Raw genomic sequence first — 16,736 nt, 5'->3', positions numbered from 1 at the left:
CCAAACAGCCATAAAGAGGCGTGGATTTTTAAAGAAAATTTTTGTATGGTCTATAAAGAGAATATTTTTCAAGGCTTATAAAGGGACGTGGACTTTGAAAGAATATTTTTCAAGGTCTACGAAGCTAGAAGATATTCTAAAGCTTCTAATTATTCTGGAGATCTGTACGTGTTTGTCTCTTGTAGCTACAAATTCTTGAATGGGTACAAATTGGCAATACAATTTTTAATCAATCAACTACAGAATGTCCTAATCGTCCAATTTGTTAGCAATCTTCTTTTACCCATGCCCCCCTATGCGAATGAATAATTGTTATGACAAAATGTTGTGAGGACACAGGCACACGGACACACACATACAACAGCAGCATGGTTGGAACACCAGGCAATTAAACGCACGAATACGCAATCTTTACGAACACACAAAGCAAATTGAGGAACATACACACACACACATACACACTATAATACATACATATAGACACAAAAGAGGACTACCCAAGTCCTTACAAAATAATAACAATATTTTCGAAAATTATTGATTTCGCACTTTGGTCTCTTTTGATTTTGAATTATTTCAATAATGCTTATTAACTGTTTTTTTTTATTTTTAAGGAAATTTTATTTCTCAATAAAAAATGTATTTTATTTTCATGTGTATATGTTTTCACTTTCACAACGGTAATATGCAATTTTCTCTGGAAAACCCCTTTTTCACATTTCCATTTCAAAAATTGCCCATAGCTTATGTTTACACTTTTTTCTTATATCTTCAAATATTTGCTCTTTTTTATTTTCCACTTCACTTCGAGGACATTAAATATTTTCTTTTTCTAAATATGGTTGTTTGCTTTTCATTACTTGTTTTATTTTTCAATGTCTTGCTGGTGCTGCTTCTCCTTTTTTTGCAAGTTTTTTCTTACTGTTCTGTCACGTTAGGAAAATAGTGGATAATTGTCAAATTGGAAAAAAGGAAACGTGATGAGAGAGCGTTTGTTTTGCACCACCCTACAGTTGGTTGATAAACAGAACTGAGCTGAGGATGACATGCAGTGCAAAAAAGGAACTACAATAAAAACATTGCCGATAAAAAGGTGCCATTGACAGTTGGAGAGAGTAATTATGAGAGATAAAGGAAAAAGGGAGAAAAACAAAGGGAATAAAACACACCACCTGATATGGTTATCAATATTTCAACCCCACAACCACCCCCAATTTAAACAACATACTAAAGGGGGTTGTTTTTTCGTTTAGAGTTGTATTGTGAATAAACAGGGTTGCAAGGTGTTTGCTATTGTGAATGGTCAATATTTTTATTAACGGTCTTTTGTTCAATCAAAATAAATACAAAAATTATCCAAAAAATTCTGTGATAAATTGGAGAGGTCTAATTGGAAAAAACTGATATATTCAGATAGGAAACAAGAAGTAACATATGAAAAATGATTTTTTAAAACAAAACTAAGTGCCTGCATTGTTTAATCTTAACTTATTTATCACGTATACAAAGCGTTGATTTGTAAAATATAAATGTGAAAAAAAATTTTAGTAGTTTTTCACGTTTTATTTTTTGGATATTATTTTGTGATTAAAACCATACAAGTAATCAAAGATGAGTGGATTTTTAAACGAAGTAGTCCTTACGGAAGAGCAGAAGACATTTCTATGGAAGACCTATAGGTTTATAATCTATGGGTATTTTTGTTGAACACAAGAAGAAAATCCTCTATAGAAAATCAAAAGTCTTTCATCGAAATGTCGTTTTATAGAAAACCAGTATTTATATATATATATATATATATATCTGACTAAAAGGTCTGCTCAGAGCTTCTATAGGGAAATCTTCTAATGGGTCTTGACACTATTTTTATAGAATAATACGTTTTTTATAGAAATCCATAAAGTTCTCCTTTATAGGGTCCAAAATTTTTCATATACGAACAGAAGGTTTCATTATTGATGAACAAAAGGTCTTCCTATTGGTCACCAGAAGTTTTTCGTGTCACTGAACAGAAATTCTTCCTACTAAAGATCAGAAGATGTTATTATGGAAGGCCAGAAGTCTTCCAAGAGTAGACCAAAATATTTTCCACTTGAAGACCTGAAGGTCTTCCTATAGAATATGAACAGATGGTCAATTTTATCACGACCTGAAGGTATTTTTTATTGATGAAAATAAGTTCTTCTTATAAAAGATAATAAAGTACTACTCATGTATAATACCAGAAGATCTTTTTATTGAAGATCAGAACGTCATTTTATAGAGGATAGAGGATCCTCTGTGTTCTTATATAGGATGAGGACCTTTTGTTATAGAATGACAGAAGGTCTTCCTTTATAGAACCAAAAATACTTTTTATTGATGATGAAAAGGTTTTTTTACAGAAGAAAAAATGCCACTTATAAAAGATCAGAAGATCTTCTTATAGAAGACAATAAGACAAATTTTTCTCTATAGAAGATCAGAAGTTATGTATATTGAATATGAAAATGTCTTGTTATAGGGATCAGAATGCATTCCTTTTCATCTTCAATTAGAAGCCCATTTGTTCAACTATAAAATAAATTTGTCGAATTGAAGACCAGGACGTATTAGAGAACACCAAAGGGGGTTTATAGGGTACCAGATGTTCTACTTATAGAAAAGCAGAAGTTATCATATTTTATTATGCATAGACTTCTTATTTAGGTCTTGAATTCTTTCGTGCAGAAATCAATAGGGTTAGGTTATATTTTGGGAGAAAAATAATATGCCCTTTTTATAGAAGACCAGCAATAATTTCCTTAGAAGATCTGAAGGATTTTCTATATAAGAGAAGAAGATTTTTTGTAGAAGATCAGCCTCTACAACTGAATTTTTTCTTCATATATAATACTGAGCATTTATATTTATTGAAGTCCAAAATGTCCAAATTGCAATTTGCACGTCAGATCTACCCCACGATTCTGCAAGACTTGTAGAAAAAAATATTAAAAAAACTATGCCTTATGTAGGTCCTTGAAAAAATATTATTTAAGAAAAATTCGCACCATGAGTTCATCGAAAAAAAAAAAATATTTTTCAAAAATCCACTCCTTATGTAGGTTATTGAAAACACATTTTTAAACCAATGAGCGGAGTCGGACGGGACCGACCATATGATACCCTACACATATTTGCACTCTCTTGATCCACTACAGATCAACAAATATTACTAATATTCAGTACAGTACTTCTAATTACTTGTCTATATTCCCTTCATCGTGGGTTGTGTTGTGATGTTCGGCTTTCAACTGTGGCTAGAAAAAAACAACAAAAAATTATGTTTTCGATCCAATTCATCCCAATATTATTATCTGATCATCACCGAAAATTATAGGCGTTGTCCCAATCCCCTTCTCCATGTAAAAAGTCGAGATGTTTGGGCCATAATTGCGGCCTCTGGAGCGACCAGAAAAAACTATAAACATTAAGTATTTGGCCCATTTTATATCCTTAATATTATCCGATATTTACCAAAAACAATAGATGTCTTCATTAGGCCGAACCCATCCTACATGCAAAACTTCGTGAAGATTGGTATATAACTGTGGCCTGTATCTTGTTTACAAACACACATGTCTACATCGACTCAGCTAGTCGAAATATGACGATCGGTGGGTCTAGGACCAATATTTTGCGACATTACAAACTCTTGGGGCTACACAAAGCTATAATACCCTGACAACATAGTTGTGTAGGATAAAAAAAAATCATGTCTAATATTGGGCCTTGAAAAATATGCTTAAGAAATCCACGCCCATGAGGACGTAAAAAATTAAAAAAAAATCAACAAATTCACGCAAAGTATGGAATGTTGAAAACTATTTTTTAAAAATTTTTGAGATTTTTCTTGCATCTTAACCCCTTGACGTATTTCCACGAGTCTGACTCGAGGTACAATTTTTGTGCCAAACATGATTAACACGAGTCAGACTCGTGGTCAGTTTTTTTATTTAGAAAAATTAAATTGGACATTTAAATTTTTTAATTTTTTTTTTTTAAGTGATTATACTCTTTCGAGTCGAGCTTGATGATCTAAATTTTGCAATGGAAAGGAAAGCCAGGAGAAGAACCTACGTACCCACCATTATGCGACGCGTTTCGCCGTTGGGCTTTGTAAAGCCACATAGCCCAATATGCCTGATGAGCCGCTTAACCAACGGCGAAACGCGTCGCATAATGGTGGGTACGTAGGTTCTTCTCCTGGCTTTCCTTTTCATTGCAAAATTTAGATCATCAAGCTCGACTCGAAAGAGTATAATCACTTAAAATCACTTTTCAAATGATCACAAAAATTCAAATAACAAAAATTTAATTTTTATTATTTTTTCGATTCTAATAATAATAACATATAACAACATCAAAAATAAATAGTTTGATTACACGCATTCACATTTCTTTCGTTTTGTAAACATCGAAACTCGTTTGTTTTGTGCAAATTGTGTGTGAACAGTTGGACACGAATTCCTTTGCGCTAACTGATACGTCAAGGGGTTAAAAATTCTATGACTTCTTAGAGACCTAAACATTTTTAAAAAATACCCACGGACCTTGTAAAAATATTGTTAAAAAATCCGATTGGGTTTGGGTACATTGTAGACCTTGAAAAACTATTCTTAAAAAATTCGCGTCTTTTGGGAACCTTCCACCTTTTCAAACAAAGCTTCTTTATTACGTAATTAGAAATATTCTTAAAAAATCCAGGATTGTTAGGACTTTGAAAAATATCATTACAATTTTTTTGCAATCGAAAACAAATTTTAGGAATGTCCCCATATCATAACCACGTTTTTAATAGTTTATTATCATCATCGGGTTACGAACACTTTATCCGCTGAAAATACTTCATCTGCTTTAGATTATTGCATTTGTAACACACAGCCTCCGACATCACAATAAAGAATTGCTCCCGACATTAACCTCCATAACATAATCCCCACCGTCTCTGTAAATAACAGTATGTTCATAAAGGACCATTGAACTTACAGCACAAATAAACACTCTCTAAATTCTCTACAACACTAACGCTATTCTACTACGACCTTTCCCTTTCTCCCATATAGATTAAGTTCAAGTACGCAGGTCCCAACAATGGCGAAATCCAACAAATTTCAGACAAAATGTTAATGAACAGTTTCCTCTACATCTGATGCTCGTGACAGCCATAAACAAGTCCACAAGATGCACACGTTTTAAACCCCCGCTCTGTACAACCCCACTCACGACTATCAACCATGAAGGAGACAAATAACGGAAGCACTAAATTTCCATCATTAGTTTCTGTGTTCATTTAGTTACCTCTTCAAACTTAAACCGCGAGAGGGAGAGCAGCTTAAATGAGTAAAAATTGTTCGCAACAAAGAGGATAATATACCTCCCCTTTTAGTATTTAAATTGCATACAATTGCATTGATACATGCACACATATTTGTATAGACTCTAACATTTAAATACGTAGCACGCATCTCATGCTCGTGTTGCATTCGCTTTCTCAAAGGATATTGCACAAAAATTTAACTCGTGCATATTTTAAACTTTTAAAGAGACCTTAGTGGCATTAGCACAAAATTTATGTGAGAAGGCGTTTAGGAAATGTAGAAGTGTGTGTGTGTGCCTCTGTGTGCAGGGTGCACTTTCAAAAGTACCAAAACAATTTGTAAAACATTGGTAAAACACAAACGACGCCAACTACGATGGCAATGCCATAAAAATGACAAAGTATCCGACAGCATAAACAATGAGCGATAAAAACAAAATGCTAGGATAGAACATGAATTTCTAGGAAGTCATATGAACCTGATTTTATGCTAATTAGAAAAAATATTCTTTAAAAATCCACGCCTTTGGTAGGACCCTTGAAAAAATATTCTTTAAAAATCCACGCCTTTGGTAGGACCCTTGAAAAAATATTCTTTAAAAATCCACGCCTTTGGTAGGACCCTTGAAAAAATATTCTTTAAAAATCCACGCCTTTGGTAGGACCCTTGAAAAAATATTCTTTAAAAATCCACGCCTTTGGTAGGACCCTTGAAAAAATATTCTTTAAAAATCCACGCCTTTGGTAGGACCCTTGAAAAAATATTCTTTAAAAATCCACGCCTTTGGTAGGACCCTTGAAAAAATATTCTTTAAAAATCCACGCCTTTGGTAGGACCCTTGAAAAAATATTCTTTAAAAATCCACGCCTTTGGTAGGACCCTTGAAAAAATATTCTTTAAAAAATCCACGCCTTAGGATCCTTAAAAAATATTCTTTAAAAATCCACGCTTTTGGTAGGACCTTAAAAAATATTCTTTAAAAATCCACGCCTTTGGTAGGACCCTTGAAAAATATTCTTTAAAAATCCACGCCTTTGGTAGGACCCTTGAAAAAATATTCTTTAAAAATCCACGCCTTTGGTAGGACCCTTGAAAAAATATTCTTTAAAAATCCACGCCTTTGGTAGGACCCTTGAAAAAATATTATTTAAAAAATCCACGCCTTTGGTAGGACCCTTGAAAAAATATTCTTTAAAAAATCCACGCCTTTGGTAGGACCCTTGAAAAAATATTCTTTAAAAATCCACGCCTTTGGTAGGACCCTTGAAAAAATATTCTTTAAAAATCCACGCCTTTGGTAGGACCCTTGAAAAAATATTCTTTAAAAATCCACGCCTTTGGTAGGACCCTTGAAAAAATATTCTTTAAAAATCCACGCCTTTGGTAGGACCCTTGAAAAAATTTTCTTTAAAAATCCACGTCTTGGTTAGGCCCTTGAAAAATATTCTTTAAAAATCCACGCCTTTGGTAGGACCCTTAAAAAAATATTCTTTAAAAATCCACGCCTTTGGTAGGACCCTTGAAAAAATATTATTGGTTAGACCCTTGAAAACATAAATTATCCATGGTTGAAAAAATCGACCTGGTATTGAAAGAAGTCATGTCATAGCTTTTCATCACTGCAATTTTACTCTTGGGAATTGAATCTCCTTGCTGTCCCGTGTCACAAGCAACATTAGCAACAAAGACAAGAATGCCGAACCAAAGAAGTTGTAAAACAGAAATGAACTAACTTTGGCAATCATGCAATACTTGTTCCACTCATTTACAGTCTTAGTGTCTATCTGTCATGAAGAAAACTGAAACTAAAATAAACACATAAAACCCAAGGGGAGCCGGGTGGTTGCATGCAAGTTGGCATGCGGCAAAACCGGGTCTCCCCCCACCCCACCTTACATGCAAAAGTTAGTGTAAATATGCACACACAAATACACATGTACATATTTACTCTCAAAGCCATCTCCTTTTCGTTAAATATGTAAATTTTGCACGAGACATGATTATCAAGTGGAATACGAGAACATCCCCATGGCCCCCATCCTTCCCACATCGAATGGTATAAAAAATACTTCATCACTGTAGGGTGTTGGTCCTTGTCGATGGCATGTGCAGGTTAAAAAAATCTCGTGAATATTTACACACGCAGAGAAAGTCAAGTTTATTTCGATGTTTGTGTGTATGTGTTCACCGGTTGGGGAGGGTAGCTTGGTAAGAGAGCAAGTTTGAGAGGGGTTGTCAGCAGTGCTGCTGTTGTTGTTGTTGGCATTAATGATGCTGTGTTAAGGCAACAACGACTGCTATTGTTGATGTCCTTTGTTGTTGTTGAAAAACTTCAAGTGTTCAATGTTAAAGGTTGTTGTTTGTATGTATTCAAAAATATTATCGTATGACTGTGTATATGTAAATAGAATTTCTATGTATATACCACAGCACATAGATACATATTGTGATGTGGTATATGCACAAAATATGTGTGTATGTATGCGGTAAAAATTCTGTGTGTATAAGATGGATGTAATGTTGTAATAACCATTGTTACCAAATTTTGAAAGAGTTTTAAAACTTTTTTAAATCCCACAGAGTTGTGGATTTTTTAAAAATATTTTCAAAGGCCTAATCAAGGCGTGGATTTTTAATTTTTTTTTAAAGCCTAACCAAGGAGTGGATTTTTAAAATATTTTTTCAAAAGGACTAACCAAGGCGTGGATGTTTTAAAATATTTTTTCAAAAGGACTAACCAAGGCGTGGATTGTTTAAAATATTTTTTCAAAAGGACTAACCAAGGCGTGGATTGTTTAAAATATTTTTTCAAAAGGACTAACCAAGGCGTGGATTGTTTAAAATATTTTTTCAAAAGGACTAACCAAGGCGTGGATTTTTTAAAATATTTTTTCAAAAGGACTAACCAAGGCGTGGATTGTTTAAAATATTTTTTCAAAAGAACTAACCAAGGCGTGGATTGTTTAAAATATTTTTTCAAAAGAACTAACCAAGGCGTGGATTGTTTAAAATATTTTTTCAAAAGGACTAACCAAGGCGTGGATTTTTTAAAAATATTTTTTCAAAAGGACTAACCAAGGCGTGGATTTTTTAAAAATATTTTTTCAAAAGGACTAACCAAGGCGTGGATTTTTTAAAAATATTTTTTCAAAGGCCTAACATAAAAATTCTACGCCTTCGGATAGGCCTTGAAAAATATTTCTAAAAAATCTACGCCTTCGGATAGGCCTTGAAAAAATATTTCTAAAAAATCTACGCCTTGAAAAAATATTCTTAAGAAATCTACGCCTGCGGATAGTCCTTGAAAAAATATTCTTAAGAAATCTACGCCTGCGGATAGCCCTTGAAAAAATATTTCTTTAGATATCTACGCCTTCAGATAGCCCTTGCAAATTTTTTCTTTATAAATCCAAACCTGAAAATATATTGGCAACCCTATTTTCTCTACACCAATTATTACGAGACAGAGATGCTGTTATTGTTGTCGTTTTTTCCAAAACAACAAACAGGCTCCCTTGCACTTGAAAAACGAACTCAGCTATCCTTGAATAATGATGTGTCAGACAACGTTGTGTCCCTCGGGGCGCTAAGTTCTCCGTTTTCTATGTACATATCTCAAAAAATAGCTATGTATATATTTTTGTTTTTCATTGCTCAATTTTTATAGATAGATACGTTAAGGACTAAACAATGCAGTATCTCCCGGTTAGCAGTAAATCCTTAAAGACAAATTAAAGTTTTTTGTTTTGCCTTCTGAACTCCCTTTTTTGTGAACTTTCTTTGCCCCCAAGGCGACTTGAATTTCTATTTCAAAAAAGAAATTTAAGTATCAGGATATGCAGCCATATCCTTTGCTTCTTTGTCCTTTTTATAGCTCACTTGTTGGTGTTGTTGTCGTCGTCACAGTGCTGTTATTTGTTGTTGCTGTTCGCATCAACACTTAGCAGCTACCATCTTTAGATGTTTTCTTGAAGTATTCGAAGTGTTGTAATGGGTCCAAAGTCAGCTAACAAACTGTTGGGGATTGTTTTTTTTTATTCTAGGAGGTATGGGTGGTGGTTGTATGGCAATTGAAGGGTGAGTGTGTGGTATTTTAGGTTTTTTATGTAACATTTGCTATTTCTTCCATTTGCTAGGTTTCAAAAGGTTGAATGTGCCCTTAAAAGACGTTACCTCTTAAATTATTTAATACGACAATCTGCACGTGCTTTAATAACTTTTCCCCATACATGGGAAACGTGAAAAGCTTTTCATTTTCTTTCACAAAAAATTAAATTGGCTTTTTGTAAATTCCAAAAAAAGGATGAGGAATTTGGGGGATTAAATGGAAGGATAAAAGTTCCTACCAAAGGCGTGGATTTTTAAAGAATATTTTTTCAAGGTCCCACCAAAGGCGTGCATTTTTAAAGAGTATTTTTTCAAGGTCCCACCAAAAGCGTGGATTTTTAGAGAATATTTTTTCAAGGTCCCAAAAAAGAGGCGCGGATTTTTAAAGAATATTTTTTCAAGGCCTATAAATAGGCGTGGATTTTTAAAGAATATTTGTTAAAGGCCTATAAATAGGCGTGGATTTTTAAAGAATATTTTTTCAAGGCCTATAAATAGGCGTGGATTTTTAAAGAATATTTTTTCAAGGCCTATAAATAGGCGTGGATTTTTAAAGAATATTTTTTCAAGGCCTATAAATAGGCGTGGATTTTTAAAGAATATTTTTTCAAGGCCTATAAATAGGCGTGGATTTTTAAAGAATATTTTTTCAAGGCCTATAAATAGGCGTGGATTTTTAAAGAATATTTTTTCAAGGCCTATAAATAGGCGTGGATTTTTAAAGAATATTTTTTCAAGGCCTATAAATAGGCGTGGATTTTTAAAGAATATTTTTTCAAGGCCTATAAATAGGCGTGGATTTTTAAAGAATATTTTTTCAAGGCCTATAAATAGGCGTGGATTTTTAAAGAATATTTTTTCAAGGCCTATAAATAGGCGTGGATTTTTAAAGAATATTTTTTCAAGGCCTATAAATAGGCGTGGATTTTTAAAGAATATTTTTTCAAGGCCTATAAATAGGCGTGGATTTTTAAAGAATATTTTTTCAAGGCCTATAAATAGGCGTGGATTTTTAAAGAATATTTTTTCAAGGCCTATAAATAGGCGTGGATTTTTAAAGAATATTTTTTCAAGGCCTATAAATAGGCGTGGATTTTTAAAGAATATTTTTTCAAGGCCTATAAATAGGCGTGGATTTTTAAAGAATATTTTTTCAAGGCCTATAAATAGGCGTGGATTTTTAAAGAATATTTTTTCAAGGCCTATAAATAGGCGTGGATTTTTAAAGAATATTTTTTCAAGGCCTATAAATAGGCGTGGATTTTTAAAGAATATTTTTTTAAGGCCCAGAAAGAGGCGTGGATTTTTAAAGAATATTTTTTCAAGGCCTATAAATAGGCGTGGATTTTTAAAGAATATTTTTTCAAGGCCTATAAATAGGCGTGGATTTTTATAGAATATTTTTTCAAGGCCTATAAATAGGCGTGGATTTTTAAAGAATATTTTTTCAAGGCCTATAAATAGGCGTGGATTTTTAAAGAATATTTTTTCAAGGCCTATAAATAGGCGTGGATTTTTAAAGAATATTTTTTCAAGGCCTATAAATAGGCGTGGATTTTTAAAGAATATTTTTTCAAGGCCTATAAATAGGCGTGGATTTTTAAAGAATATTTTTTCAAGGCCTATAAATAGGCGTGGATTTTTAAAGAATATTTTTTCAAGGCCTATAAATAGGCGTGGATTTTTATAGAATATTTTTTCAAGGCCTATAAATAGGCGTGGATTTTTAAAGAATATTTTTTTAAGGCCCAGAAAGAGGCGTGGATTTTTAAAGAATATTTTTTTAAGGCCCAGAAAGAGGCGTGGATTTTTAAAGAATATTTTTTTAAGGCCCAGAAAGAGGCGTGGATTTTTAAAGAATATTTTTTTAAGGCCCAGAAAGAGGCGTGGATTTTTAAAGAATATTTTTTTAAGGCCCAGAAAGAGGCGTGGATTTTTAAAGAATATTTTTTTAAGGCCCAGAAAGAGGCGTGGATTTTTAAAGAATATTTTTTTAAGGCCCAGAAAGAGGCGTGGATTTTTAAAGAATATTTTTTTAAGGCCCAGAAAGAGGCGTGGATTTTTAAAGAATATTTGTTTAAGGCCCAGAAAGAGGCGTGGATTTTTAAAGAATATTTTTTTAAGGCCCAGAAAGAGGCGTGGATTTTTAAAGAATATTTTTTTAAGGCCCAGAAAGAGGCGTGGATTTTTAAAGAATATTTTTTTAAGGCCCAGAAAGAGGCGTGGATTTTTAAAGAATATTTTTTTAAGGCCCAGAAAGAGGCGTGGATTTTTAAAGAATATTTTTTTAAGGCCCAGAAAGAGGCGTGGATTTTTAAAGAATATTTGTTTAAGGCCCAGAAAGAGGCGTGGATTTTTAAAGAATATTTTTTTAAGGCCCAGAAAGAGGCGTGGATTTTTAAAGAATATTTTTTTAAGGCCCAGAAAGAGGCGTGGATTTTTAAAGAATATTTTTTTAAGGCCCAGAAAGAGGCGTGGATTTTTAAAGAATATTTTTTTAAGGCCCAGAAAGAGGCGTGGATTTTTAAAGAATATTTTTTTAAGGCCCAGAAAGAGGCGTGGATTTTTAAAGAATATTTTTTTAAGGCCCAGAAAGAGGCGTGGATTTTTAAAGAATATTTTTTTAAGGCCCAGAAAGAGGCGTGGATTTTTAAAGAATATTTTTTTAAGGCCCAGAAAGAGGCGTGGATTTTTAAAGAATATTTTTTTAAGGCCCAGAAAGAGGCGTGGATTTTTAAAGAATATTTTTTTAAGGCCCAGAAAGAGGCGTGGATTTTTAAAGAATATTTTTTTAAGGCCCAGAAAGAGGCGTGGATTTTTAAAGAATATTTTTTTAAGGCCCAGAAAGAGGCGTGGATTTTTAAAGAATATTTTTTTAAGGCCCAGAAAGAGGCGTGGATTTTTAAAGAATATTTTTTTAAGGCCCAGAAAGAGGCGTGGATTTTTAAAGAATATTTTTTTAAGGCCCAGAAAGAGGCGTGGATTTTTAAAGAATATTTTTTTAAGGCCCAGAAAGAGGCGTGGATTTTTAAAGAATATTTTTTTAAGTCCCAGAAAGAGGCGTGGATTTTTAAAGAATATTTTTTTAAGGCCCAGAAAGAGGCGTGGATTTTTAAAGAATATTTTTTTAAGTCCCAGAAAGAGGCGTGGATTTTTAAAGAATATTTTTTTAAGGCCCAGAAAGAGGCGTGGATTTTTAAAGAATATTTGTTTAAGGCCCAGAAAGAGGCGTGGATTTTTAAAGAATATTTTTTTAAGGCCCAGAAAGAGGCGTGGATTTTAAAAGAATATTTTTTCAATGCCTATCAGAAGGCAACCTTAGGTGCTTCTATGATTTGGCTATTTTACACTCCGTTGTTCATTGATTGAAAAACTTTTTTTCAGTTTCGAAAAATGTTTTACAATGTCAATAACCGTTTTCATGGACAATAAAGTTATGGTAGGCAGGAACTTTGGTAGCTATGACCAAAGGATTGAAACAATCACTACCCAAAGCAGTAGTTATTGGTGGATTTATTACACAAGGTGGTCAGATTGATGAGAATATTTAAATCCTCATATTTATAGATGAGTCCGAAGTAAAGGTGTTCATTGGAAACATTTCGTGGTGCTCAGTTACAACAATTTAGGAATTTTGATTTTTATTTATTTATATTATCCAATACCCCTTCGTATTGGTCACCTTATTCTGATGCATGAACTTGTTATCATTTTTAAAACAACAGCCCAGTCCGCATTCTCCATAGCCAGTCATGTGAATGTCCTTTTTCACTTTGTGTATTTGTGTGTATACCAGTGTTTTGGCAGGAAAGTGAGAGGTTTGTGGCCCATCCTCCTCATCGGATACGTAATACGTGTGAGAGCACACACACAATCAGATATACATTTTTATGTTACCGACCGACTAGACATTGCAATTATGTTGTAAAAACATTTGCAACTCTCAGCAAAGGGTTAAGGGCTGGAACCATGAATTCCCAATAACCAAAGGGATGGCCCGAACATCCAACCGACCGACACGAACAGCAACAACCACAAAACCTAACGAAAATGTAATTTATAAAATATAACGTTCGGCGGCGGTGAGCAGACAGATAGCCAGGCAGGCTTGGCAGGGTACACTTAAATTGGCTTAAAGTGAAAAAATTTTATTCAATTTGGCAGTTGGGCCTGACTGGGAGGAGCAGGATGAGGGTAAATTAGAAACAGACATAAAACAAAACATTGGAAAAGTTCATAAAACAGGAGACAAATTTAAAATGAGAACAGTTAACAGAACAGTTGCTGTTTTCCAAAATTGGCTAAAGGGGATAGTTAAATTTTAATTGAAATAATGAAATTGAAATTTGGATTTGTTAAAAATGTATTTTTTCCATCATAGGCGTGAATTTTTTAAAAAAATATTTTTTCAAGGACCATAAAAGGCGTGGATTTATTAAAAAAGAATTTTTTTCAAGTACCATAACAGGTTATTTGAAAAAATTGTATCAACATATTTGAAAACCAGTGAGCGGAGCAGTATAGTCGGACGGGGCAGACCATACGATACCCTACACAACTACCATGGAGCTCTAACTTTCTTCGGATGTTCCAAGCCTGGGCAATATTTCGTGATATTTGCTCCCTCTAGCCCGTTTAGAGGTCAACAGAACCTCTTCCTTACACTGACATATTTTCCGAATATTACTAATATTCAATACAGCCTTGCTAATTAATTGTCCAGATTCCCTTCACCGTGCGTTGCGTTCTGATGTTTCGCTTATTATTGGTATCGACTCGAAAAAAACACCAAAAAATAAGTATTCGGTCCACTTCACCCCATAATTATAATCTGCTCATCACCGAAAGTTATAGGTGTTGTCCTTGACCATAACTGGATCCTCATGAAAAATTTCAAAGCGATCCGCGCTATATTTCCCCACTCTAGATTGGTAATGGGTTACTAAAATATATCTGAGTACGTAAGCACCTGTAAATATTTAATTGTAACTCCCACATCCGAGTACATACGACTCCTCTTGGATATACTATCAACTTCTCGGGTCTATGTGTTTCAGGAGTAAATATATTCCCCATAGAATACAAATTTTGTCATTTTTCACACAAAAGTCAGGGTCCATTTGACCCGCTAAATATTGACCGATCTTTATCAAAACAGGCATGCTTATTCTTTGGCCCGATCCCCTTCTCCATGCAAAATTTCATGATGTTAGGGTCAATATTGCGGCCTCTGGAGCGACCAGAAAAACCGACAAAAATTTAGTATTTGGTCCATTTCATCGCCCAAATATTAACCGATCTTTCCCAAAAACAATAGGTGTCTTCATTGGCCAGAACCCATCCTACATGCAAAATTTCGTGTGGCCTGTATCGTGTATACAAATTATAATGGACAGACGGACGGACGAACGGACGGACACACATGTCTAGATCGACTCAGCTAGTCGAGATATGACGATCGGTATACTTAAAGGTGGGTCTATGACCAATATTTCGCGGCGTTACCCTGACAACATAGTTGTGTAGGGTATAAATATGTTTATACAGTCGTAGGTTTTTGAAAAAATGCTTTATGGGGTTTTAAAAAAGAGCTTTTTGGATTTTTTTAATTTTCTTATGTCTATCAAAAAGGAGTGGAACTTGAGCCCACTAACTTTCTATTTATAACTATTTAGTTTATTATAAATTAATATTTCTTTTATTATTTATTTTATGTGTGTTATTTTTATTTATATAAATAAAATATTGTCTGCCTCTTTTGTGATGATTGAGATCTCTTGGATGTAAATTCAAAATGACAAAGGTTTCCATTTTTGTGATTTGTTGACACATTTATCAGAAGACAATATTGAATTGCTTTCATCTTTACGGCATTCATTCATTGATTCTTACATACATACATATTTACATATACAACAAAAATACAATTTGTATATTATTGTAACCAAGTGAAAAAGTTGATTAAAAACTTTGCAGACATAAAATTTCAGATTTTTTTATGATTTCTTTTCAACGCTGCCAGTTGAGCGTAAACAAAATTGTCTAAGCCTTTTTCTTTTGGGGATAGATACTCAGAGAAGAAGGAGGCGTTACAATATTTCACAAATTTTATTATTTATTTTTTTAGTTTCTGGTTGCCAATCTGATATTGTGCTCTTAATGAGCTCAATTCAAATATTATGATAAAGTAGTTTGTATTGGCCTACAGAGGCTAAACAATTGATGTGAGTTGATGATATGAAATTAATCATCATTTGGGTTTTTGATTATTTATTTTGAGTGTTTAAATTATTAATGTGTAGGCATATATCTTTTTTGTGAATGGTTTCGAAGTGAAATGTAAAAAAAAATCATTGTTTACTATAAATAAACTCATCATTATTGACATTTTATCAGTCAAATTGTCATTTAAATATTCGATGTTGACATTGGCATTCACAAATCAATCAATGGTTAACGTTGACAACATAATTTTTGGCTATTTTTATCGATGATAATTCTGTAATTTCTTTATTGTTTATTCGCAATATATTCAAACCTAATTTACTATTTAAAAAATATTTTTAATAAATCCACGCCTTGTGGGATCATGAAAAAAATATTTTTAATAAATCCACGCCTTGTGGGATCATGAAAAAATATTTTTAATAAATCCACGCCTTGTGGGATCATGAAAAAATATTTTTAATAAATCCACGCCTTGTGGGATCATGAAAAAATATTTTTAATAAATCCACGCCTTGTGGGATCATGAAAAAATATTTTTAATAAATCCACGCCTTGTGGGATCATGAAAAAATATTTTTAATAAATCCACGTCTTGTGGGATCATGAAAAAATATTTTTTATAAATCCACGCCTAGTTAGTCCTAGAAAAAATTATTTTTAATAAATCCACGCCTAGTTCTAATTTAACATAGCTGGCTTGTCCATAAGCCGAGCTTAGAAAAGATTCCCAGGCGCGTCGGTCTTTTACGCAGTTTTTCCAATTTAAAAGACCATGTTCCGAGATGTCTTCGACTCGGTCATTCTATCGTATTCGTGGCCTTCCCCTTCTGCGTGAACCACCAGCTGGTTCGCTTTTATATGCCCTCTGGGCTGGGGCATCTTCATCCATTCTCACAACATGACCTAGCCAACGCAGTCGCTGCAGCTCAATACGTCTAACAATGTGGATGTCCGAGAATAGCTGGTACATACAGCTCATGGTTCATTCGACGGCGATATTCACCCTCAACGCAGATCGGCCCATAGATCTTTCGGAGAATTTTTCTCTCAAACACTCCAAGA

This window comes from Musca vetustissima, unplaced genomic scaffold (assembly GCF_032173495.1).
Source record: "Musca vetustissima isolate MV318-11 ecotype Yass unplaced genomic scaffold, APGP_CSIRO_Mvet_v1 utg112367, whole genome shotgun sequence".
NCBI lineage: Eukaryota > Metazoa > Arthropoda > Insecta > Diptera > Muscidae > Musca > Musca vetustissima.
This window is presented reverse-complemented; position numbering follows the sequence as displayed.